This window comes from Leucoraja erinacea, chromosome 2 (genome assembly GCF_028641065.1).
Source record: "Leucoraja erinacea ecotype New England chromosome 2, Leri_hhj_1, whole genome shotgun sequence".
Taxonomy (NCBI): Eukaryota; Metazoa; Chordata; class Chondrichthyes; order Rajiformes; family Rajidae; genus Leucoraja; species Leucoraja erinaceus.
Window position 1 is genome coordinate 98039088 of NC_073378.1, and position 26702 is coordinate 98065789.

Here is a 26702-nt window from a genome sequence, read left to right on the forward strand (position 1 = left end):
CCGCACCAATTGTCATTTGCCATGACTGACAGGGTTCACTCTATGCTGAAGGACATGGCCTCCATAGGCGTAATTGAAGCAGTCAGCGACCCCACTGCCTGGGTCTCGACCATGATTGCCACATTCAAGAAGGGAAAGAACGAAATCCGTCTGTGCATCAACCCGAAAGACCTGAACACTGCCATTAAGCGCCTACACCATGAAGGATGTTGCGGCAAAGGTCGGAATGGCCACCCTATTTTCTGTCCTCGATGCAAAGAACTCCAATGGCAGATCCTACTTCTGACACCATGTAAACAAGAGCCAAAGTCATTGTGTGATTTAAACACATCTTTAATGAGCACTTGATTGGCTCACATGCACTATCAATCTACAAAATTCACATGCATTTGAAAAGCAAAGACTTTCATTTAGTGACACAACGAACTGCAGAGGCAGGTTTACGAAAAAAATGCTACAAAGTGCTGGAGTGACTCAGCGGGTCAAACAGCATCAATGGAGGACACTGGTAGGTGACGTTTTGGGTCCAGAGATGTTGCCTGGCCTGCTGTTTTACTCCCAAACTTTATTTTTTTTTTTGCAACTTCCATTTAGTTATTTACATCTGAGATATTTGGTGAACTCATTTGTAGCCTAAATTTGGCATGGGGCACTCTACCACATTGAGTGCTGGGCCACTTTGGATTTGTGGAAACTGACTGGACTCTTGGTACAATTTTCAGACATTCCTTTAGACTTCTGTTATGGTGCTTTTTAAAATTGGATAATCTGGTAGTGTTTAGTTTGCACTGTGTCTTCCAGTGTTGAGCAACCTGTACACATCTGTTAATGTTAAAGTCACAGAACTTCATTGTTGATTTCAAACATTCTTTGCATTTATTTATACCTTTTACCTCATGACTGGCTGCCCTTCACGTTCTTCATGGAATATCTATTTTGAAGGCAATTACCTAGCATGAGCTGACCACTGTTGGGATTTTGCAAGGATTTTACCTTGTTATTTTATTCTCTTCCATCTTCTGAGGGAGATCGGACCAAAAGAGATGAATTACACTTGTGGCAATCTTGCAAGGATCACAGCTTTGCAGGTGTTTATCTTAAAAAGATACAACTTTTTGTCATTACCCTTAAACTGACATCTCTTTAATTGCACGGTTATATTCTGAGACTGCAGTGTTAGCGTATGCTTGTCAATACCATTTTGACACCTTTAGACAGTTTCAAAAAACACCTGGGCGAGCATTAGCATTATCAAAGCATAGTTGACGAGGACCAAATTTTGGCAAATCAAATTAGTACTAGATAGGTACTGTACAAGATGGATGGGGTGGGCTGTAGGGCCTGTTATCATAAATGTCTAAAATGACTCATAAAACTATAACTTTGATAGCTTGGAAGAATAAATTAGCGAAGTCAAGAGATAATGCCAAACTACCATATGTTTTTGAATTTTAGAATGAATGCTATAAAAACTAAGCTGAACTAGATTGGTACATGTCAGTTCAGATGAAATAATGAATGCAGAATAGAACTACAATTTCTGACCCAGGCCTTACATGTACAGCTTCTCACCATCAGTGTCCTGAAAAAAAAAGTGCCGGAAGAAACTACAGATCTGGTTTATATCAAAGATAGACATAAAGTGCAGGAGTAACTCAGTGGGTCAGCAGCATTTCTGGTGAAAAAGGATCGGTAATATTTCGGGTCAGAATCCTTCTTCAGACTCCTGTCTGAATAAAATTATTGTATTGAACTATAATTTTCCAGTGTTGTATTTTCTAATTATATTTGCTTGGTATAATTCCGATTAGGAGTTTTATGATTTGAGCTTTTTAATTTCATATTTGATTTCATATTTTGAATTTTATTTCATGTTTTCCATCACTATTGTTGTGTTTGTACTTTTCTTTTATCTTTCATTGGGGAAAGAATGAATTTTGAAATATTTTGTAACTGCCAAATACGATTGAGAAATAGAAAGTTAATAATGAAAATTAAACTATTTAAAATGTAAGAGCTGAGAAACTCGACTAGAAAATAAAAAAACATTTTTATGTGCAATTAGTACAATTAGCTAAAACTGTTTTGCAAATGTCTTGATACCCTGACACGCATATCTCGTAGAAATGCTGCCCTTTGGGTTTTTGAAGCAGGCACTTCCAAAGGCATTTTGCATTAGTGTCCTCATTTTACTTCTCATGAAGGTGTCATCAAAGAGTGGTGTAACCCATATCCTTTAGTGTTCCCTCACAAAAAAACATGATGAACATTAATGCAGAAAGCCATGAATAGAAAGCCTAGAACAGTACAGCACACAAACAGGCACTTCGGCCCACCATGTCTGATCCGAACACGATGCCAAGACCAGTTTGTATCTGCCGGCACCTAATCATATCTCTCCATTCCCAGCATATCTATATGCCTATTCAAAAGTCTTTCAAATGCCACTGACATATCTGCTTCAACCACCACCCCCAGCAACGTGTTCCAAGCACTCGCAACCCTTTAAAAAAAAAAAAACTTGCCTTGCAAATCTCCTTGAAGCTTTGCCCTTTTCACCTTAAAACTGTGCCCTCTCGTATTTAGATAAAAATGCTGGAGAAACTCTGCTGGTGAGGCAGCATCTATGGAGCGAAGGAAATAGGCAACATTTCGGGTCGAGATCCTTCATCAAACTGATGTGAGGGTTGTGCTGTTCTTTAGCTAAAGGAACTTAATTGCCCAGCACCAGCTATTTAAACCCTACACCCGCTCTCCCCGTTTTACCCCTCCCCACCACCCCTCTCCATTATAATTTCATTCCAATGATAACTTGAGTGGCTTCCACTCTGTGGCCCTGCCTGCCAGCAGGTGCAGCACAATTGAGATGGCAGCTGCCCTCTAAGTCCTGAAGTCACCTTCAATGCTTTTAAATGGGAGAAAACCATGCTAACTATTTCTCAAAATGAGGATATCCATCAATTTATTTTTAAACAGATACCTGATTTGGCTTTGGGGAAAATTTAGATGGCCATTCAAGGCAGCAGAAATGCTTAAAAGCCAATATCTATGCCAGAATTTGTCCAAAATGTTGTGAAATATTCCTGCTGTATGTGATATGTACTCTAAAGAGAAAATGCAGTTCTTCAGCGTCTAAAACCAGAATAATATATGTTGTTCTGCTATGTGAGCAAGTCACTGCCAACAATATCGCCGTAAACCCCAACATAAATAAGAAACAGCAAGCATTTAATAGTCTGCACAGTTACTCACATAGTTTCAGAATGACAGAAACAGTATTTCTGAAATTGGATCCTTCTAAAGGAATTTTTTTGTATAGGCTACAGATAAGTAAAATTGATTTTTTTCACACACGAGAGAATCATAAAGAGATGTAGCATTAAAGGCCATGATTCTGCCCCATTGCTCTTCATGGTCCATCAGTGAAGTAATTGAGTTCTCTCCTTTGCTTTAGTCCAATAATCTTTCTCCTTGACTCCCAATTGTAAAATCACTATAGATTTACCTCAGCTGCCATTTCACCAGGGTATTTTAGATAACAAGAATTTAAGCTCCTAGTTTTAAATCATTTGACACAGAGGATGATTGCAGACAGATCAACAGTGATCGCTCAAGATTTTCTGTCTATTAATTTCCTACTGGGTGTGTGAAAGTATTAACTTAATCCTTGCATGCTGAAATGGATTTGATCTGTAACAGCACAATGCTTGAAACCCTTTGGAAAATACCATAGCAATCAATTTTCCTAGCTTTCTAAGGTCTGTTTCTTGTCACGTGTACCAACTAAGGTACAGTGAAACTTGAGGAATGCTGATTTCAATACTAAATGTGAGATGCAATGTTTTTGGGGTACAATAGAATAAAATTAATTATCAATATTCCTCAATTATCTCTATCAATTTTATTTTGGTATTGTGTACATTGTTCAGAACCTAATGATAAGGGTCACAAATAACCCATGCACAAAATCAGCACATTTTACTCTCAAGGAAAAACACAAAATGCTGGAGCAACAGCCGGCTAGCATCCCTGGAGAACATTGATAGGTGACATTTTGGGTCGGACCCTTCTTCAGATTGAGACAGATTGATCAATGTTCTCCAGGGATGCTGCCAGACTCACTGAATTACTCCAGCATTTTGTTTCTTTGCTTGGGAAACCAGATTCCGTAGTTCCTTATTTCTGCATCCTACTCACAGTTAGGTTCAAGGTTCTGATGTCACATGTCCATCAATAATTGATTGCTTAATGTTTAACAAACAAATCATCTTCAAATACTCTAGGACAAAAACATTATTTCAAATCAAAATCCAGGTTAAGAAAGCCCAAACAGGATAAAAACAGGAAAGATGTTTCCCTGGCTGAGGAACATAGAACTTGACGTCACCATCCTTAAATAATGGATAGGCCATTTAGTGATAAAATGAGGAGAAAAGTCCTTGTTCTGAGGGTATTGGACCTTAGTAATTCTCCCCAGAGAATTGTGGAGGCTCAGTCAGATTGCATTGAAAGCTGACATCTTCAGATTTCTGGGTGTTAGAAGAATCAAGCCAGGTGGGAATAGGCCAGGAAAATGGTGTTGAAGTAGTTTCAGTTTAGCTTATTGTCACATGTATTGAGGTACAGTGAGAAGCTTTTGTTGTGTGCTAACAAATAAGATAATTCATAGCCTTGTTGAATAAGAGAATGAATTTGTGACGGAATGGCTTACTCTTGCTCCCATTTTGTTTGTTTTTCTCTTCTTTATATTCTTCAGCAATACGTACAGGCATCTGATTAAAAACTCTGCATATTTATATTTGAAGTGTTTCCTTTGGTTTACAAATTTAGGTTATTATAAAAATGGGCAATATATTCTTGCCTAGATTTTGTTTCCAGTTGCAGAACATATTGAACAATAAACTGAAAATAGCCCACAGATATTTTACAGGGTTTTGGGCAGTAAAGGATGGCTTTCTTTATGATGTGGTGGGAGTCATGGGGAAAGTGATGGGGATCACTTTTTGGTTCCTGCTCTCTGCAGGAGATTTGGGAATGTGTGAATGGAACCATCAGTGGGTGGTCTCTTCTACCAAACAGGCTAAAGACGCCTCACTGATCAGGATAATATAAAATGCAATGTTTAGGATTACGTAAAATTAAGTACCTGAAACAAAGTGAGGAACTGGAAGATGGGAGATGAAGAGATGAGAGATGGAAAGAAACATACATCATTTATTTTTGAGGAGGGAATATAATGCAACATTGTGGACTGGGACTCTTCTTCAGACTGGAATTGTTGTGTGTCCTATCTCTTCACTGGTGCTGCCTCATTTGTTAATTTCCTCTTGCAAATTGTGTTTTGCTCAGGATTCCAGCATCTGCAGTCTATTGTGTCTCCAAATCATTTCATTTTTTCTTTTTGTATCTCCACAAACAACTAAATTCTTATATAAAACGTCTTTATAAAATTGAATTTTCAGTGCAACAAGTGATGTTTGGTAGTCACTAATACTGAGCATGTCATTAAAAGAAACCTCAAACTTGAAGGCATTATTTATGCAATTGCATGTGTACAAATCAGGGAGCTAGTGGATAAGTACAATGACTTCTCTTCTTCCTTTGTTTTAATACCCAAACTGTGGCATAATATAAATGTCATGGTATGCGGAGAAGCAGGCCAGATCAGAAAATTCTGGATTTTACACTTTGTTGTAAAAATGTTGAAACAGCATTAAATATACCCAATTCAAAATCCTGACCATTATTATTATTTTTGGAATTAATTATATAGAACATTAAAATTGTAGATTTGTCCAAGATTTTCAACAGGATGACCTGTTATGGTACGAAGTAGGGCAATAACATTGGAATTATGTCAATTTTTATTAGCTTAGTTTAACTAATTCATTTGTGATGCATTCTCTTAAAAATATTCTCTTAAAGAATACATCATGTCCTAGTTTGAGTAATAGAGACATTGAATTCAGGTGCCAAAGTAACATTAAGAAGAGAATCAAGCTCTTAACGTAATGACTAGAGAACTGGAAAATATTAAAACATGCCCGTAGTTATGCAGGATAATGTACAAAGTGCCACTTGAGCCAATTGGCATGGTGGTGCAGTGGTAGAGTTGCTGCCTTACAACTGTAGAAAGCCAGGTTTGATCCTGACAATGTGTGCTGTCTGTACGGAGTTTGCACATTCTCCCCGTGACCTACATGGGTTTTCTCCGGGATCTCTGGTTTCCTCCCACATTTCAAAGACATACAGGTTTTGTAGGTTAATTGGCTTGATATAATTGTGAATTGTCCATAATATGTAGGACTGTCTAAATGTGCTGGGATCGCTGGTCGGCGCGGTTGCGGTGGGCCAAAGGGCCTGTTCCTGCGCTGTATCTCTAAACCAGGGGTCGGCGACCTTGTTCTGCATAGGGGCCAGGACCCATGTCTGTAAGCGGATGGCAGGGCATATCTATCGCAATAAATAATTAATGGTAGTAAAAAGAAATTCGCAACAAAAATGTAGCAAAATGACAATAACCCCCGCGACAAACTGCAACTAAAGTGCAACACTGTGGCCGGAGCGGAATTCCTCAACGACCCCACTGATGCTTCATTTTTCCTCCAGCCCACCCGCCGCTGGTCTCCCAAGGAAACCGCTCCAGCACCTCCTCGCCAAAACCACTCTCAGCCCACATCAGCTTCACACATGCCGCCGCACCAGGGTGGGGGACTTTCACTCCGGTTGTTGGGAAGATGGAAGAGGGGGTGGGAGGGTAGGGACGGAGAGAGGGAGTATCGTCGACAGGTGTTGTGATATGGAATTGGTTGTGTGTCTTTGAGAATTACTCTCGATAAGTGTTTTGAGTTACACTTGCCGGTCGGAGGTTTTCCAGTTTTGGGCCGTATCCGGCCCATGGGCCATAGTTGCCGACCCCTGCTCTAAACTAAACTACATTTACTTAGGGTTATTATTTTCTTGTTTTTCATTGCTCACACAGTTCCAAAACATGTTGTTATTTACATAGGGAAACTTACTTGCCAGTTCAAAGTCAGAAAATTATTCTGTGTGGGAAAGAAGTGCAGATGCTGGTTTAAATCAATGGTAGACACAAAATGCTGGAGTAACTCAGCGGGTCAGGCAGCATCTTTGGAGAGAAGGAATGGGTGATGTTTCGGGTCGAGACCCTTATGCTGCCTGACCCACTGAGTTACTCCAGCATTTTGTGTCTACCAGAAAATTATTCTTGGCCAAAGCTTTGTTATCATTCACACAATAACGATTTTAGAAGTACATCGGACATTTCTCAGCAATATAAGCATTAAGTGTGATTAGGGTATACACAGCCAATTTGATTCAGATTATTACCTATAACAAATCTATTTGCATTATTTTTTTTGCAGTAATGGGACGAACTTGTGCTCCTGTCATTAAGTCACCAATGGACTGAAAAATTCTGCATGGCCAGCAGGATTTCTCATATGTGCTTTTAGTCAGTGCAGCATGCTGCCAAGAATGCAAACTCATAAAATCTATCTAATGTATTTCTCTGTTATTCTGATTGACCAGCTGGAGCAGATTTTGCATTAATAATATGCCTATACCGTAACAAAAGTTACCAACTACATTCAATATTGAATTAGTTTTCACTGTCAAAATAATAGCAAGGCCAAGATGCTTGTTATGGGCCTGCCCCACTTAGGCGACTTTTTAGATAACTGCAGGAGACAATGCAGTCGCCACATGGTCGCCACATGTTCACCACATGTTCACCACTCTCCTTATTTAGCAAAAAACCCATGGATGTTCCTGGAAGGTCATGTTTGACTAATCTTCTTGAATTCTTTGAAGAGGTTACTCGGGATATTAATGAGGGTAAAGCAGTGGATGTTGTATATATGGACTTCAGTAAGGCCTTTGACAAGGTTCCTCATGGAAGGTTGGTTAAGAAGGTTCAATTGTTGGGTATTAATGGTGGAGTAGCAAGATGGATTCAACAGTGGCTGAATGGGAGATGCCAGAGAGTAATGGTGGAGGGTTGTTTGTCAGGTTCGAGGCCAGTGACTAGTGGGGTGCCATAGGGATCTGTGTTGGGTCCACTGTTGTTTGTCATGTACATCAATGATCTGGATGATGGTGTGGTAAATTGGATTAGTAAGTATGCAGATGATACTAAGATAGGTGGGGTTGTGGATAATGAAATAGATTTTCAAAGTCTACAGAGAGATTTATGCCAGTTGGAAGAGTGGGCTGAAAGATGGCAGATGGAGTTTAATGCTGATAAGTGTGAGGAGCTACATCTTGGCAGGACAAATCAAATTAGGACGTACATGGTAAATGGTAGGGAATTGAAAAATGCAGGTGAACAGAGGGATCTGGGGATAACTGTGCACAGTTCCCTGAAAGTGGAATCTCATGTAGATAGGGTGGTAAAGAAAGCTTTTGGTGCGCTGGCCTTTATAAATCAGAGCATTGAGTATAGAAGTTGGGATGTAATGTTAAAATTGTACAAGGCATTGGTGAGGCCAATTTTGGAGTATGGTGTACAATTTTGGTCGCCTAATTATAGGAAGGACGTCAACAAAATAGAGAGAGTACAGAGGAGATTTACTAGAATGTTGCCTGGGTTTCAGCAACTAAGTTACAGAGAAAGGTTGAACAAGTTAGGGCTTTATTCTTTGGAGCACAGAAGGTTAAGGGGGGACTTGATAGAGGTCTTTAAAATGATGAGAGGGATAGACAGAGTTGACGTGGATAAGCTTTTCCCACTGAGAGTAGGGAAGATTCAAACAAGGGGACATGACTTGAGAATTAAGGGACAGAAGTTTAGGGGTAACATGAGGGGGAACCTCTTTACTCAGAAAGTGGTGGCTGTGTGGAATGAGCTTCCAGTGAAGGTGGTGGAGGCAGGTTCGTTTTTATCATTTAAAAATAAATTGGATAGTTATATGGACGGGAAAGGAATGGAGGGTTATGGTCTGGGCGCAGGTATATGGGACTAGGGGAGAATACGTGTTCGGCACGGACTAGAAGGGTCGAGATGGCCTGTTTCCGTGCTGTAATTGTTATATGGTTATATGGTTGTTATGGGTTAGAAATTATGGAATGTTTTTTTTTATTGCTAGATAATACAATACAATACGGTTTATTTGTCACATTGCACATAAGTGCAAGTGAAATGAATTTCAGCAGCGGTACAATTATAATGAACACACACAAAACACAATAAAAATTTAACATAAACATCCACCACAGCATTCATCAGTGTGGTGGAAGGCACACAATTTGGTCAGTCCTCCTCCATTTTCCCCCGTGGTCGGGACCTCAACCCTCCGCAACCGTTGCTGCGGGCGTCCAGATGGTAAAAGGACAAGGTACAAGTCCAGGTAAGTCCAGAGTCGGCTCTTCCCCACTGGAGACCGTGGCTTTAAGTTGGTTTAGGCCGCAGGCCGGCGGTCGAAGATTTAAAGTTTAAAGTTCCCGCCGCGCCGCTGCCAGAAGCACCGCAGAGCGCAGGGCCGGCGGTCGAAACTCCCCTCTGATGGTAAGTCACCACCGCGCCCGCGGTAGAAGTTGGCCACGGGCCAGCAGTGATGGCTTCTTCTTCCCCCGGGTCCTCCATGAGGGATCCCGGGCTGCAGACGCCACGCCAGCTGGAACTGTGCAGACTGCGGCTTCAGGCTGCCATTTGCCCCGGGCCAGCGAAACGGAGCGCTCCCCTCCAGCGAGCCCCAGCGAGGGCTCACCTGATCCACGCCATGAGTCCACGCTGCGCCCGCCGCTGAAGCCCCGCGCGCGTCTCCGGGAAAGGCCGCCCGATCCTTGCAGTTAGGCCACGGAGGAGGCGACCTGAAAAAGTCGCCTCTCCATGGAGGAGGCGGCCAAAACGGTTTCCCTCTCACCCCCCCACACAAAACACACAAAGAACCATTAAAAACATACTTTAAAACATACTAAAAAATAAATTAAAAAAGTTGAAAAAACTAACGCGCTGCTGACAGGGCTGCCGCCATTGCAGCGCCCCCACCGTCGATGAACTGTCTGCTGATAATGATATAAATGAGTGACTGGCCTCTCATTTCCACTGTGGTTGCACCTGAATGTGTCCCTAGTGTTAAACTGAATCAGGTTTAAATATCAAAACATGGCGTTTCTTGAGAAATTGCAGGTTACATTATCCCCCAGTAAAAAGATGTTTGGATTTAAGATTGTCACAGTTTTGAAGCCTGGTAAAATGACGGCCAAAGGCAGACAGGGTAAAGATTGAAGTTTTATGAAGAATAATGTACTTTTGTGATACAGCAAGCTATACAAACCTTGACTAATCTCTGCACCAATTATCCACAATCTCTCTTGATATGTCATTTCCGGTTCTTTTCAGAAACATGTTCAGTTGTTTCATGTGCCATTTATGTTGTTGGATTAAGTGGATCCCTGGCAACTATTCCCAGAGTTCTTCCCTACTGTGTAATTCAAAACTCTGTTTAATCTTTTCTGTACGCTGAACTTCCCAATTTTATTTTGGTCTGCTGACAAGTTGTTTTTATTAGGTTAGTTCTGACACTCTCTTTAATACGTTTGTAAAAAAATTTCCATCTATAACTTGAGCAATCTTTAAATAATTAAAATAAAATGAAACTACATTTATTGTGAAGCAGATCTGTTCATAATATTTGGCTGGGTCGATGGTATTTTTCTCTCATGTACTGCGTTGTTAAAGCTTCTGTCAATAATGTAGAACAATGAGCTTCAGCACATAGTTCACTAGCTTAGCTTTTATTGTCAATTTAACAATAATTGACACGGGAAAATTGCTGAAATAATTTGCATGTTGTAACATGCACGAGTAGCCAATGCTACCTAAAGTAGGACAGTCTAAGGTTGTTTAATCTGAAACAAATGGTATTATAAACTCAAAGTTTTATAATTAGTATGCAATATGATACCCACTATGAATTCAAATACGCTGTTTGCAAGTGCTGATTTGATCCAAATAAGGTGTTGCCTTCCTGGAAGTGTCTCTGATTCGGGAAGGGAGTCAGCTTTTGAGGAAGAAGGAAGGTTTTGTATAATACCTGTCACCTTCACCAAGTTTAAAAGCTGAGTCTCACGTTGCGAGTTGACACAAGAGGTACCCCGAGTGAAAGACTCGTGGTTGTGTACGAGATTGCATGTGTATGATCAAGTGTTTAACCGAGTTCCCACGGGTATGACAAGTTTGCCGTTTACTTGTCATTTCTGCGATGTTCCAAGTTCGTCTCCCGAATTACTCTTGAGCCAACCCTGATTGAAGGTTTGTTTTAATAAGCAACAATGTTATGTTTTAATAAGCAACAGTGTTAAAGAAGACCTCTCCATCCTGTGGCTTTGTTTTAAAGATAGAATTCAGCGCGGCTGCATCTATTGATGTGACCTACAAAGGGAAAATGCGCACCTTCCAGTGCCAGAGCAGTTATACTTATGATTTGTTTGAAACACACAGGTTTGATATGTTTTAATTGAATTTACTGCCATGTCTAGACACAGCGGGGAGACGGGAGATTAAATATTTGAATGTGGACCAATGTGCACATCAGATTATTGTGAGACGGAGCTCAGGGTTCGCCTCCTGAGCTGCTTTGGTGCCCAGGCGTGAGTTGAGGTGGAGGGAGGTTGTGGGGGGGAGGCACGTGTGTCATTAATCTGTCTGGGGTGACTAGGCTCTTGGGTTAGGCTGGGATCATTCTCTGCGGAATGATCTTAGTGCGTGAGACAAGTGTAGGAGAGGTGTACCACTGTGTGGGCAGACACTTTGGAAGTGATTGCCCACCAGTCTCAAAAGCCGCTGTGTCTCCCTGTCCCTGGGATAGCAGGGGGCGATCAAACAGCACAATACCCCCCTCCCCCCTCCACGCCAACACGAAGGGCAACGATCCCAAGGCTTTAGCGTCAGGAACAGCGGGCAGGCGACAATCACCTGCCATAACGCGAGAGAGATCATGCACTGTTGTAGGTCTCCTTTGCACGTCGGTGTTTCTGTCTTTCTCCACTCATTGTTGGCCCTATCTGTCACCACCCCCACCTACACCCCTCTGCTTCCCAGCCATGTGTGTGACCCCTTCCCTCCGCTCTCCAGCTCCCCACCCATTGCACCGGCGCGGGGGCTTTGCACTGTCTTCACGTCGGTGATGCCAGCAGGTCAGTGCCAGTCGCTCCGTGGCAGTCGCTCCCTTCAGTTTCCCAGGGGGTCGGGACGGGACTGGAGTTGGGAGGGAAAGGATGGGTGGGTTAGGTGAGCAGGAGAGTGGAGTTGTTTGCAGTTGCAGATGGAGGGGGCAAGGGCGGTACAGTTCCCAATCTCAGCTCCTGTCCAGGGGGGTGGCCGGAGACGTCAGGACCAACGGGACACTGACCCCCAGGCCCACCAGGCCTACTGCAAGCACGGATACCCCAGAGACCCACAGCCAACAGCAACTCTATCCCCGCTCCAACTCCAGAGGATCCCAGGTGGCGGATGAGGGGCGCAGCTCGGGCTGTGGGCGAACTGCCACTTGTCACCGTAGCGGCCCATCTGACCCCCTGGGAAACTGAAGGGAGCGACTGCCATGGGGCGACTGGCACTGACCTGCTGGCATCGCCGACGTGAAGACAGTGCAAAGCCCCCGCGCCGGTGCATTGGGCAGGGAGCTGGAGAGGGGAGGGAAGGGGTCACATTCATGGCCGGGAAGCAGAGGGGTGTAGGTGGGGGTGGTGACAGATAGGGCCAACAATAAGTGGAGAAAGACAGAAACACCGACGTGCGAAGGAGACCTACAACAGTGCATGATCTCTCTCGCGTTATGGCAGGTGATTTTCGCTGGGAAACTGAAGGGAGCGACAATCTGCTGCTGCCTGCCCGCTGAGAAAGAGTTCCCACGATAGACTCACGCTACACTAACGTAAACGCACCAACCACTACGTTATTACATCGAGTTAAAATGTTTCAATTCTTAACCACAAGAGTAAAATTGACTCGTGGAAAATTTTAAACATGTTTGATTTTTTGCAAGAGTTGACAAGTTTCACGAGTACCTGCCGTTAGCGCCACGAGTCTCTAAGTTGCGTCCACGAGTTCCGTACGTTAATCGTACGTTATTACCACGAGTTTTAACTCGGGGTACCTCTTGTGTCAACTCGCAACGTGAGACTCAGCTATTACTTTGCCAAAGTTAGGTGTAAATTGAGAACTGAACCATTTTCCTTCCTTTCTTTCCTTTCTTTCCTTCACTCATTATATAGACCAATGTATGAGATCATCATGTACCTTTTTTATTTGCAAGCCTCAAACACATACACAATTAATGACATGGTATAATGGTTACTTTTAGTGGTTTGAGATCCACGCAGGTTTTTAAAAAGGGAATTGCACTTGCTGGCATGAAAAAAAATCAAAATATTGTAAGCAATTTATTAACTGCTTAAAATGAGATTTGAGGACAACACCAACATTTCTTGCAAAAACAAGGCTTAGTTCATAAGCCATAAGCTCTTTCTGATAATACAATCTATGGAGTGTGGTCATCATTTTGGATGATATGCAGGCTTTCATGACTTAAGTACAATTTGGCTTCCACTTGCTATCGATTTATTTACTTAGCTATATGAAATATCATTTTTTTCTGACCAAATAAATCCTCATCAGATTATTCCATGTTTCTTGCTGTTCTCTGTACAGGGATTGAGATAGCGGAATTACTTAGGCTAACCATACCATAGACCCAAAAACCTGGAGTAACTCAGCGGGTCAGACAGTTTCTCTGGAGAAAAGGAGTAGGTGATGTTTCGGGTTGAGAACCTTCTTCAGGCTGAGTGTCAGGGAAAAGGGAGACGAGAGATAGACGGTAATGTAGAGAGAAAAAGAACAAATGTACGATCGACATGTAAAAAAGTAACGATGATAAAGGGAACAGGCCATTGTTAGCTGTGGCCAAGGTGAGAATGAGTTACAGACAATGAGACAACAAGGCTGCTTTGAAGCCAGTACAACGACTTGGATGGAAGTGGGACATAGAGAGAGGGAATGCAGGGGTTAGTTGAAATTAGAGAAATCAATATTCATCCCGCTGGGTTGTAAACCACCCAAGCGAAATATGAAGTGCTGTTCCTCAAATTTGCGTTTGGCCTCAGTCTAACAATGGAGGAGGCCCAGGACAGAAAGGTCAGTGTGGGAATGGGAAGGGGAATTAAAGTGTTTGGCTAGTGGCAGGTCAGGTAGGCCCAGGCGAACTGAGCAAAGGTGTTCAGCGAAACGATTGCCTAGACTACTATCGCCGATGTATAAGAGTCCCGGTTGCCCTCAAATTTAAATAGATTGTTCATTTCCACCCAGTGTAGAGGAGCATAGAACAACATTTAACAGTAAAAAATAATTGTCCCAGTTTTGACCTGTGAGTGAATGGGACTCAAAAAAAGTCGGGAGTTTAAAGCAAAATAAAATAAATAAAATGATACAATGCATATTCACCATAAACGTTCCATTTTTTCATTTTATATTGGCTGTGGGAATTGCATCTCCAACATTAATACGTTTCAGTGAAGGCACTGTGGGGATACAACTTTCCATGCTCTTGTTACTGGTGAGCAGCAAGTAGATTGTGTCAAATACACCGTGTGCATAACTTGAAGTCTGCATTGTGATAGCATAAAGTAACCACAAAATGCAATTTTTAATCCATTAACCATGAATTTAACAGATTAAGTTGCAGAAAATAACCTCTGTAATCAGAACATGAACTGTTGCGCAGAGTACCACTTCTGAAGGGTTACATAGGCTGACATTTTAATGAAATTTGGGCATCTTGTTCTCTGGCTACTGCTCGTAATCTGCATTGCAGCCTGCCGTGCTTTTGGCCTTGTTACGCCCATTAGTGTTGATCATCAAATAGCAGGAAACTGTGAAGTGAAAATTAGTTATTTAGTTTCAAAAGACGTGATTTTTTTAAGATTTCAAGGTGGCATTACTGTTCCCTAATCTTAGAAGAAAAGACTGCCACGTTTTTGTTGCCTGATATGGGCAAATATAGAAAGGAAATATAGTTTCTTTGATAACTCTGAATTTCCAGTCTCCACTGCAAACTGTTGCAAATCATCTATAACAGACGTTTGTAGCCTGTGAGGCAAAATGAGCAATTAAAAAATACGTGCCTGAGATTCAGCGTAGTTTGAGTAATTTCACATTGTAAAATACTTAACATTGTCTTTGATTGGATTTACACCTGCTCCATTCGAAACCATACAAGTTGCTTTGTTAGTTCTTTTACTTTACATTTTTTTATATATCAGTCCTAACCTTTATTAAATTTATCAGCTATATATGTCTCTTTTGAAATCATAATTTCATACCATAAATATATCCATTCGCAGTGGGCATGTGATTTCTTGGGAGAATGTATTTGGGATCAGTTTGTGAGCTGATTAAAATTTTTGGTTGCAACTAAAGTGAATGGAAACAAAAGTTCACCAGGAAAAACCCCCTCATGATCTTGCTAAAGCTTTGAAATAGTTAAAGAATGTGTGGTGGTGGGAGTGAAGTACACAATAAAAATAGCTCATGTGGCAACACTGAGAGACGAATGGCATAAAAAATATTTTATATATACACACACACACACACACACACACACACACACACACACACACACACACACACACACACATACATACATATACACACACACACACACATATACACACACACACACACACAAATATATATATATATATACACTTATATATTACACATATATATATATAAAACTTTATATATATATATATATATATAATAGTTTCATATATATATATATATATATATATATGTATGTGTGTGTGTGTGTGTATATATATATATATATATATATATATATATATATATATATGATAATACTAAGATAATAATAAGATAATACGATATATATATATAAGATAGTGCTTATGAAACTTATAAAACATATATATAAAAGATTTTTTATGCCATTCTTACTTGATTCTTACAGTCTTACTTGATTCATCTTAGTTTTATTGCTTCAAATGTATTTCGTTCTGTCAGTTGGTTCAGCAAAATAAGCAGATACCGTGAAGAAAGTGATTAAGTTTTATGTTCATTTTACAGGTGCACAACCTTTTATCCGAAAGCCTTGGGACCAGACACTTTTCGTAAATCAGAATTTTTCGGCTTTCGGAATGGAAGATTTTTAGCATAGATTTAACGGCTGGCTCAGCGGTAGAGTGCTCGGCTCATATCCGCAAGGTCGCGAGTTTGCGCCTCCATCCCGGCAGTAACTCGATTGCGAGTTTGAGTCTTCAATGTAGTTTTTTCTTGCAGAATAGGAGAGAATAGGGAGGGTTAGGCTGGGATCATTCTCTGCGAGATGATCTTAGTGCGGGAGACAAGTGTAGGAGAGGTGTACTGACTGTGTGGGCAGAACTTTGGAAGTGATTTCCCACCATTCTCAAAAGCCGCTGTGTCTCTCTGTCCCTGGGATAACAGGGGGCGATCAAACAGCACAATACCTCCCTCCCCCTCCAACTCCAGAGGAATCTGCTCCCCGATGGGCCGCTATGGCGACAAGTGGCAGTTCACCCACAGCCCGAGCTGCGCCACCCCAAGAACAATACGTACCTTGCACACCATCAACTTCTGCCCCTACGGGGAGCATGATCCTCTGGTGTTGGAGCGGGGCTGGGCTGGTGTTGTTGATCTGGGATCTCCGTGCTTGCAGTGGGCCTGGGGGTCGGTGTCCCGATGAGGGGGCGCAGCTCGGGCCACTTGTCGCCGTAGAGGCCCATCCTGGAGCGGCTTCTGGTGGTCCTGACGTCTCTCAGCTCCTGTCCAGGGGGGTGGCCGGAGATGTCAGGACCAACAGGAACCCGCTCCCCGATGGGCCGTTACAGCGACAAGTGGCAGTTCGCCCACAGCCCGAGCTGCGCCCCCTCATCTGCAACCCGGGTTCCTCTGGAGTTGGAGCGGGGCTGGGCTAGAGTTGCTGCTGGCTGTGAGTCTCTGGGATCTCCGTGCTTGCAGTCGGTGTCCCATTGGTCCTGACGTCTCCGGCCACTCCCCTGGACTGGAGCTGAGACTGGGAACTGTACCGCCCTTGCCCCCTCCCTCTGCAACTGCAAACAACCCCACAGTTCCCAGTCTCAGCTCCTGTACAGGGGGGTGGCCGGAGACGTCACAGCCCGAGCTGCGCCCCCTCATCCGCAACCCCAAGACCAAGACGCACCTTGCAAACCATCAGCTTCTGTCCCTACGGGAAGCGTGTTCCTCTGGAGTTGGAACGGTGCTGGGCTGCTGCTGGCTGTGGGTCTCTGGGATATCCATGCTTGCAGTGGGCCTGGGGGCCGGTGTCCCGTTGGTCCTGACGTCTACGGTGACTGGCACTGACCTGCTGGCATTGCCGACGTGAAGACAGTGCAAAGCCCCAGTGCCGGTGCAATGGGCAGGGAGCTGGAGGGGAGGGAGGGAAGGGGTCACACACATGGCCGGGAAGCAGAGGGGTGTAGGAAACTGAAGAGAGCGACAATCTGCTGCTGCCTGCCCGCTGAGTTAAAAAGTTCCCACGCAAGACTCACGATACACTGTGTATCGAGTCTACCGTGGGAACTTTTTAACTCAGTGGGCAGGCAGCAGCAGATTGTCAATTATTAACCCTCCCGCGCAATATACCCTCACCTTCTCTTTTATGAATGGGGATTTAGTTCCCCTTTCTTCGAGGACCGACCGGAGGTTCCGCTGTCACCTCTGCGGGCCGCCCTCGGTGAACGTCTTCAAGGACCTTTCTTCAAGGACTGAAAAAATGTCCGCTATTCGGAGCTTTTCGTTATTTGGAATTTCGGATAAAAGGTTGTGCACCTGTACTTGTGATAAACACAGCTTGGTAGTGTAGTTCTGCACTGTCATTTAACTGTTCCTTTGCACATTGGGAAATACAGAGAAGGGCCATGACTAAAGTTCCGAGGCAGTAAAACTGAAAGTGTAAATTAAGAAGGAGCAATTTGGTGATAATAGGGGTCAGTTTTATAAGAATCTCGAGGAGGAGCAGTTAAAATGAAGGAAGGGATTGAAGTAATTCTTTAATGCCTCAAATTAACCAACTGCGGATTTAAGTTAGAAACGGTAGGGGCAATCAGCAAGGCACCCTTTATATGTGGCACACTTAAAAGTGCTTTGATGAGGATGTTTCCTCGGTGTTTTCATTTTTATATTCTGATGTTTCTGAACTAAGGAAAGCAGTGGCTATGCTTCTTAAGGACAGAATATAACATGAGAAATAAGATCAGGAGCAGACTATTCGGTGCCTTAGGACTACACTGTCATTCAGTGAGCTGCTCCTACAGCTCAGGTTTATGTTTCTACAAAATCCCCGTGTCCCTGGATACCCTCATTGCTAAAAAATCCATCAATCTTCGTCTGGAATATAATGACCGAGCATCCGCAGCACTCTGGGGTAGAAAATTCCAAGGATTTACAACTCTCTGGATGAAGAAATGTCTTCTCATTTCAGACCTAAACGGACAACTCTCATCCTGAAATTGTTTCCCTAATTCTAGACTGTCTATCAAAAGGAACAAGTTTCTCAGCCTCTATCATTTCTGAAACTTGTAAATGTCAATGAGATGGCCTCTCATTCTTGTAAACAAACACCCTACCATGGTATATTTTTGGGGGGAATATTTTTTTGTAGCAGTAGGAGCAGACTCTGTCAATGTAAAAGGCACCGTTTGAATGCATTTGTTTGTCCTTCCCATCACTCAGAAATCACACCATAATTTAACATTAAAGGGATCCACATAATTTTTGAAGAATTGATAAAGCATAATTTTAGACATGCGGGTTAAGATATGATAAATTTCACATGGAAATTCATCATGACATGTATGGATGCTATTCACACCAGCCTCCTGTATTGCAGTTCAGCAATTTGCTTGCTATAGCTTTCTGTGTCACGTTTTGTACATTTGTCTTAAACAATGATAATTTTCTTTAAAATATGTAGATTCTGTCTGGTCATAATTCACTGTTACATTCGTGCCTTACTCTTTAAGTCATGCGACTGTTTTCATAGCTGCAGTGAGGCCTCCAGGTACTGGGGACAGAGTTCACTCCATCATTGATATAATTGCTTTGCTTCATGTGCCTGAGTGAGTTCTGCGCAGTGCTGGAAATGAGAATGTTGCAGAATTGAAGAACACCGAGAATACATTATTTATACAGCTGGGTGTCATTTGATTGAAGCTTATATTATACATAATTTATGATGGGAAGTAAATGTTTATAAAGCGGGAGACAAGTCTTTAACCTGTGCATTGTTCAGCTCCTTGGCACACTTTAAAAGTGATTTGATGAGGATGTTTCCTCAGTGCTTTCACGTTTATATTCCAACTTGGTCATTTGACAATGCTTTGCAAGTTATGCTCTCTTCACTGCATTGTGGCAACCATTTATAATCACAACTCAACAGAAGTATCTATAAAATGCCTGAAAGAATTATTCGTTTTTTGTGTGGGCAAATTGAATTTAAGAAATCACTTAAGCCAATCATCCTTAAGCCAATTTAAATAGCAAATGCAGGACATCAACATGTCAGGCAGCAATTAGAGAGAGGGAAATATTTCAAGTCATTGAGATTTATTTAATTTTAGATTTACAGCACCTGCAGTATTTGGCTTTATGAAATATTGGTTGGTGGTTTTGAGACCAACTCCTCTGGGAAATAAGCGGACAAGTTGCTCATCACATGAATAAGTGAGAAATGCGCGCAGAGAGCTGACGAGTCTTTTCCATCACCTTCGATATATTCCAAAACTGTTTGTAGCCAATTAAGTATTTTTGAGCAATAGGTTCTGTTATCATTAAGAATAAGTGACTAGATAATTTCTCATTAGTGCTGGCAATTGAGGGGTACTTTTTTTTGCCAGGTTGCTGGGATAACCTGAGGTCAAGTTGAGGCCTGGTTCCATGTCTTGCCAAAGAGGCTGCACACCTTACAGTGCTTGCAGCGCCGGAGACCCGGGTTCAATCCAGACTACGGGTGCTGTCTGTATGGAGTCTGTATGTTCTCTCCGTGACCTTTGTGGGTTTTCTTCGAGATCTTCGGTTTCCTCCTACACTCCAAAGATGTATAGGTTTGTAGGTGAATTGGCTTGATAAATGTAAAAATTGTCCCTAGTGTGTGTAGGATAGTGTTAATATGCGGGGATCACTGGTCGGCGTAGACCCAGTGGACCGAGGGTCCTGTTTCCGCACTGTATCTCTAAACTAAACTAAACTTAACAATACAGCTTTCCCCCAGTATTGCTATGGAATGTCATCCTCAATTTCCATAAAGGACCCATAATAATTTGACTGTCCAATGTTAGATGTGCTGGGATTGACTTTGTCGTTACTAATCCAAGGAAATAAACCAGAGTTTGCTAACTCTGTGCCTGCTGGGAAAACAAATGTATCTGCATTGCAGTGATTTTGCTTATTTCAGTCTTCCTTGTGGATTCGACTTTATCCAAAGAGCTCAAAGGTTACTTGGTTGCAAATCTATTTACTGTCCTGTTTAGTATTCCAGAATTCTCTACTGCTTTCACCACAGCTGTGGAGACATGTAGGGAAATTTAACCCTCAAAACAATGAGAGCGGGAATGCACTTAGACTCCAATAAGATATTTTCTGTGTATAATGGAAGAGGTTTTGGAATATTGCCGACTGTCCTGCTCCAGACTGCAGTCACATGCTGAGGACGCATTGAGGCTTAGTGCAGCCAACGCCAAGGCTCTGTGGGGGAGGACTGCAGTCTAGGTTTCTTCTGCTGCTGGACACTGGGGGGCAGGTATGGTGGAGACCCTCCCCCAAACGTGAGAAGAGATGTCACCCCAAAGGACCACATGAGTGACAAGGGTGCCAGGTAAAATGATATATGTGAACACTAAGATACGACTCAAATATATGTATGTATAGCCGCCGATAAGGTCAGAAGAATTTTGGCCAGTTCTTGTTTTGGATATTTTTTTTTTCTGAATGAAGTTTATCTTGATGGAAGGGGTTTTGGATGTCTCTGAGAAACCTTACTGATGGCCAAGGTTTTCTAATTTGATGCAAGTGAGTATTCCTGCAGTTAACCTTCTTGGGAAATGGTCAAAATATATTTTGAAATGGTTTATAACGTTCCAACATGTGACTGAGGACCAATGGATTTTCCTGGACTTGGTGAATCAAGCAAAAGAGACGACAAGTCTGAGCCGCAATTCTCGTAGTTATTTAAGGTTGTAATTGTTCCACTTGACTGGCATCTCACTGATACACCATAGTTACTGCCTCACAGCAACAGGGACTATTTGATCTTGACCTTGGGAGCTGTCTGTGCAGAATTTGATTGTCTTTTCAATAACTGCATGAGTTTCCTCTGGGTGTTAAGATTTCCTCCCACGTCAAAAAGATTACTGGTTGGTTAACTGGCTACTGTAGATTAGCCCTTAATGTAGGTTAATGGCTTAAAGAATCAATGGCCGTGTGTGAGAAAGACTAAGGTGCAGATTACAGCAGAATAAAGAGAGAACTGATGGGATTTCTTCCTTGGAAATGGCATGGAATTGATGATGTGAATGGCCTCCTATGATGTTACGTATCAGAATACTGCTCTGAAGCAAATGTCCGGCTGAGATCCAAACTTGAAGTCTTCAAAGATTTCAAAGGTCTTTTATTGTCATGTCTACCAATTATGGTACGATATGCGAATTACTATGCAGCCATACTAAAAAAAGCAACAAGACACACAACTACATAAAAGTTAACATAAACATCCACCCCAGTGGATTCCCCACATTCCTCACTCTGATGGAAGGCAAAAAAGTCCAATCTTCCCTTATTTTTCTCCCGTGGTCGGGGCAGTCGAACCATCCATCAGGGCGATTGAAGCTCTCGCAGCTGGCGATCGAAGGCCCCGTGTCGGGGCAGTCAAAGCTCCTGCGGCTTGGAGCTCCCGTAGTCGGTCTCTAACCTAGGACCGCGAGCTCCACAATGTTAAAGTCCACAGGCTCCCACAGTTGGAGCTCAGAGATCGATCCCTGGTAAAGGGATTGCCAGCTCCACGATGTTAAAGTCCCGCAGGTTCCCGCGATTGGAGCTCCCGAAGTCGGTCTCCAGCAGAGACCACCAGCTCCTCGATGTTAGGCCGCAGTGCGGACAGAAATACTATACGGATTAAAATCGCATTTCCGTCGAGGTAAGAGATTTTGAAAAATTGTTCCCTCCCCACATATAACAAGCTAAAGAACACTAAAAACATACATTTAACACATACTAAAAAAACAACAGAAAAGGAAGGGACAGACAGACTGTTGGCGAGGCATCTATTGCTGCCGCCACCTAGTGGTTCACATAGATATGGTCAGGATGGAAGGCACCTTGGATGTAGAAGCATTGCCTTCCATGGCAGTTATTATGTGGTGGAGAGATGTTTGTGAGGGAGGTCAAGGCAGATGAGCAAGAATATGGAGAAGCAGCAGGAGCCAGCCTAGTCATTGGTATTGCTGTCAAAGACCTCCTAACATTACAACTGGGAACCCAATGTGATATATAGCAAATGAAATCCTGCCACCCAATTCCACCCCACTCTTTTTTTAAACACTCTCTGGTGTTGCACTGGTATTTTCAGCCGAGATAGACTAACAACATGCTTGTGGTGTGCAACTTCGTGACCTTGAGCCACCATGGACAAGTGCAGCTATCAGGAAACAGACTAATTTGCTTGAAATACCCATTTGTTTAAAGGAACTACATTCGAGAAATAGGAGAATGTGGGGTCCCCACTTGCAATATTTCTGCACCAGGGCAGTGCCAGAACATTCATCCCATTATGATGCAAACCAGGTTGAGATTATCGTGACATTTTAAGACAATGCAAATTATATTGTTAATCTTTCTGTTTAAGGTAATTTTGGAAAGTCAGTTTCTAAAGACGGTTTGCCTTGCCATACTAAGGCCTCTAAGGAGTCTTTGAGAACCTTACATGAAGTCTGCTTCTCCATGGTGGACTTTCTAGTGATTCCTTGCATTGTCAGTCCATGAGTTGGTCTTCTATCCTCACAGCTATTAAAGGAGGATGAATTTAGCAGGAAGTCTATCAGTACCTAGATAAATTGTTGATGTCGTTTCAGAACTGATCTGAACATTAGCTTGCCAACTGTGTTCAGCTGGCAAAAACTTGGAGGGATGGAGGCAGACTAGTATCACTTTGCTATGATTGCACTGGTAAATAGGCAGACAGTACCCAAAAGAAAATTGGCCATTTGGAAGGAGAAGAAGAGACAAAGCAAACACATTTTGAGGGTACAATCATTTTGTAAGTGACAGAAATGGTGGAGAAGTGACCTGTGAAGACAGAAATCTATTGTGTGAAAGAGAAAAATGTATACACCTTGTCGAATTAAATATGCAGATACTTCATATTTCAGACAGAGTTGATGTCAATCTTCTGGTACTGTAATGGATTCATTGCTATTAAGTTGTATCATCTGAAAAGTAGCGAAACAAAGAAAATGTCGTAGAATATCCCTGAAGGTTCAGCCAGTGAACCTATTCTTGATGCTTTCCAGTTTTGATGGAATTTGGGATTTGGAAACTTTCACTGTTCAGACTCTTAATAGAAGCAGGAGAAATGAGAAGAGTACAAGCCAAGGAATGTCCAGAGCACGATTGAGTGAAAGCCACTGCTTGGACCAGGAGAAATTGGCATAATTGTCTAAGTTTATTTTCACATCAAAACCAGATTAGTTCTTCCCTATTATGCCCATTACATTTTAAATAAAAACATTTCAAAACGAAGAAAATTGTTTCCCCTTTACAACTAGCAGCAGGTTTGTTCTGTGGAATGAACATAAGGGAATATTGTGACTTTAATAATAAATCAGATCTGAGAATTGCTGGATTTAAAAGGTCATTTCCAAACTGAAAGCGGCTATAAAAGCTGCTGGTGAAAGCGGCCCCAGCCTCTCTTTAATGATCCTAGCAGCTTAGTTTAAACTTTAAAGCCTTTGGCAGAATTTAACACACAAGTCCAGCTCTCAATCGAATTAGGTTCTCTTTCCTGTGGAGCTCTGATAGTCACATGCCATTATTCAGCGAATAAAACAAGCTTTGCATCACAGAACGTATTTCTTGTGATTCTGAGCCATAATGCTCATAAATCAACCAACACCATTTTAAAGTTTAAAAATGAAAAGGACTGACAAACTGAAAATCCCATTTGGAACACAATCTGCTGCAGAAATAGTTATACTTTTTCTCTGAAGCTGAGGTTGAAAATTGCTAATGGACACAATATCCAACAAATCACGTAGTTAAATCTGTTTCTGAGATGTTTGATCCAGACTTGCTGATTGGGCCTGATTAATGTTGCAAAATACAACACAATTTCCAAATGCATGAAAAAAGATACTCCAGCTCTAAAAATCGTTTTGATATTTTGTCTTTTCAGATTGTGCTCTGAATTGAATTTGTTTTATTATCCTTTATTGGAAAAGTTTGTTCTATAATTGCAAACCGTTTGCTTCATTTGATTGCTGGAATCACAATGTTTTGATCTGCAAATAAAAATCCTCTGCAAAATAACTTTTGTAATTATATTGGAGCCTGCCCCAGGGAACTTCCACACAGTGGGTAATGTTTAGTAACTTAAATTTCCTTAAATTACCAAATTTCAGGAAATCAACCTACACAAATTTTAACTATGTATAAATCTGCAGAGAGAAGAAAAATCTGTTCAAAAGTTAAAGTGTAGTTTAGTTGAGCATTTTTTATTCATCAGTATGAAGGATGTTAGAGCTGGGAAATACAAATCCTTTTCCAATTTTCCATTGTTACAATGAAGTGTTTCTATGTCAAGTATTACACAGCTAGTTGTTCTTATTTTTTGTTCCCCGGGTTTCCTGAAGGAGTTGAGCATATAATCTAGGCTGACCCTTCAGAAAGAAAGCATTTGTATTCACAGGCAACTTTCACGTCCTTTGAGAATTCAAGATATTTCACGGCCAACAAATTACCAGGGAAGTTTTGTCAATGTTATTATGTGGGCAAAGCATAGTGTTGCCAGAGTGTTACAGTGCTGAAGATCAGATTTAATATCTTATTCTGGAGATCAATAATGCAGCTCACAAAGTGGCCATTGAGGCACTACTTATGCTGGCTCTTTCAAAGAGCTTTCTTGGGAGTTGGGTTCCCCTTCTCTTTCCCAATAATAATAATAATAATAATAATAATAATAATAATAATAATAATAATAATAATAATATCTTTTATTGTCATTGCACAGAGGTACAACGAGATTTGGTATGCAGCTTCCATCCGATGTAATAACTTAATTAGCTAAAAATTTAGACACCCAGAGAAACAAGATTGGAAAAAAAAACCCAGTTAAAACAGTATAAAGTGCAAATAGGTCTGTGCCGGGTCGATGTGCGATGTGACCATCCGAGGGAGACAGTTCATGGGGGGGTGGGGGGCACTCAGCAGAGCAGGTTCAGAGCAGCTATAGCTCTGGGGATGAAGCTGTTCCTGAGTCTGGAGGTGCAGGCATAGAAGGCCTTGTAACGTCTGCCGGAAGGTAGGAGTTCGAACAGTCCATTACAAGGGTGTGAGGAGTCTTTATGAATGCTGATGGCTTTCCTGAAGCACCGTGTATTGTAGATGCCCTCCAAGGCTGGTAGCTGTGTCCCAATTATCTTCTGCGCTCTGTGGACGACCCACTGAAGAGCTCTCCTCTCCGCCTCCGTGCAGCTGAGATACCACACAGAGATGCCATATGTTAGGATGCTCTCTGTGGTGCAGCGGTAGAAGGTTGTCAGCAGCTGTTGGGGCAGACCAGCCTTTTCAGTGTTCTCAGGAAGAACAGCCTTCTTGACCAGCGCAGCAGTGTTGGTGGACCATGTGAAGTCCTCTGAAATGTGTGTGCCCAGAAATTAAAAGCTGGACACTCTCTCCACTGTCCCCTTTTATAAAGATTGGAGCGTATTCCCCATTATGTGTCCTCCAGAAACATAGTAACATAGAAAATAGGTGCAGGAGTAGGCCATTCGGCCCTTCGAGCCTGCACCGCTATTCAATATGATCATGGCTGATCATCTAACCCAGTATCCCGTACCTGCCTTCTCTCCATACCCCCTGATCCCTTTAGCCACAAGGGACACATGAAGTTGAGAATCAGCTCCTTGGTCTTAGAGGTGTATACAATATTGATTGTATTTTTTCCCTTCGTATTTATCTAATTCTCTTTGAAAAGAACATGGAACAGGACAGCAGAGGAACAGTGTAGTGGTAGAGTTGTTACCAGAGACCCGAGTTCGATCCTGACTATGTGTGCTATCTGTATGGAGTTTGAACATTCCCCCTGTGACCACGTAGCTTTTCCCTGGGTGCTCTAGTTTCTTCCCACATTCCAAAGACATAGACATACAAAGACATCCTCCTTTCCCCTTCCTTCTCCCCGCCACCCCCTATCAGTCTGAAGAAGGGTTTCGTCCCGAAATGTTACCTATTTCCTTCGCTCCATAGATGCTGCTGCACCCGCTGAGTTTCTCCAGCATTTATGTGTACCTTCGATTTCCCAGCATCTGCAGTTCCTTCTTGAACACGACATACAAAGACATACAGGTTTGTAGGTTAATTGACTGGTAAAAATTGTAAATTGTCCCGGGATAGTGCTAGTGTACAGGGATTG

General features: G+C 42.2%; 1 protein-coding gene across 1 annotated transcript in view; it reads left to right on the forward strand.

Annotated features, from left to right (window-relative positions):
• agmo (alkylglycerol monooxygenase) overlaps window positions 1-26702 on the forward strand; it is a 280222-nt gene that overhangs the window by 118239 nt on the left and 135281 nt on the right. The gene's annotated exons all lie outside the window — the stretch shown is intronic.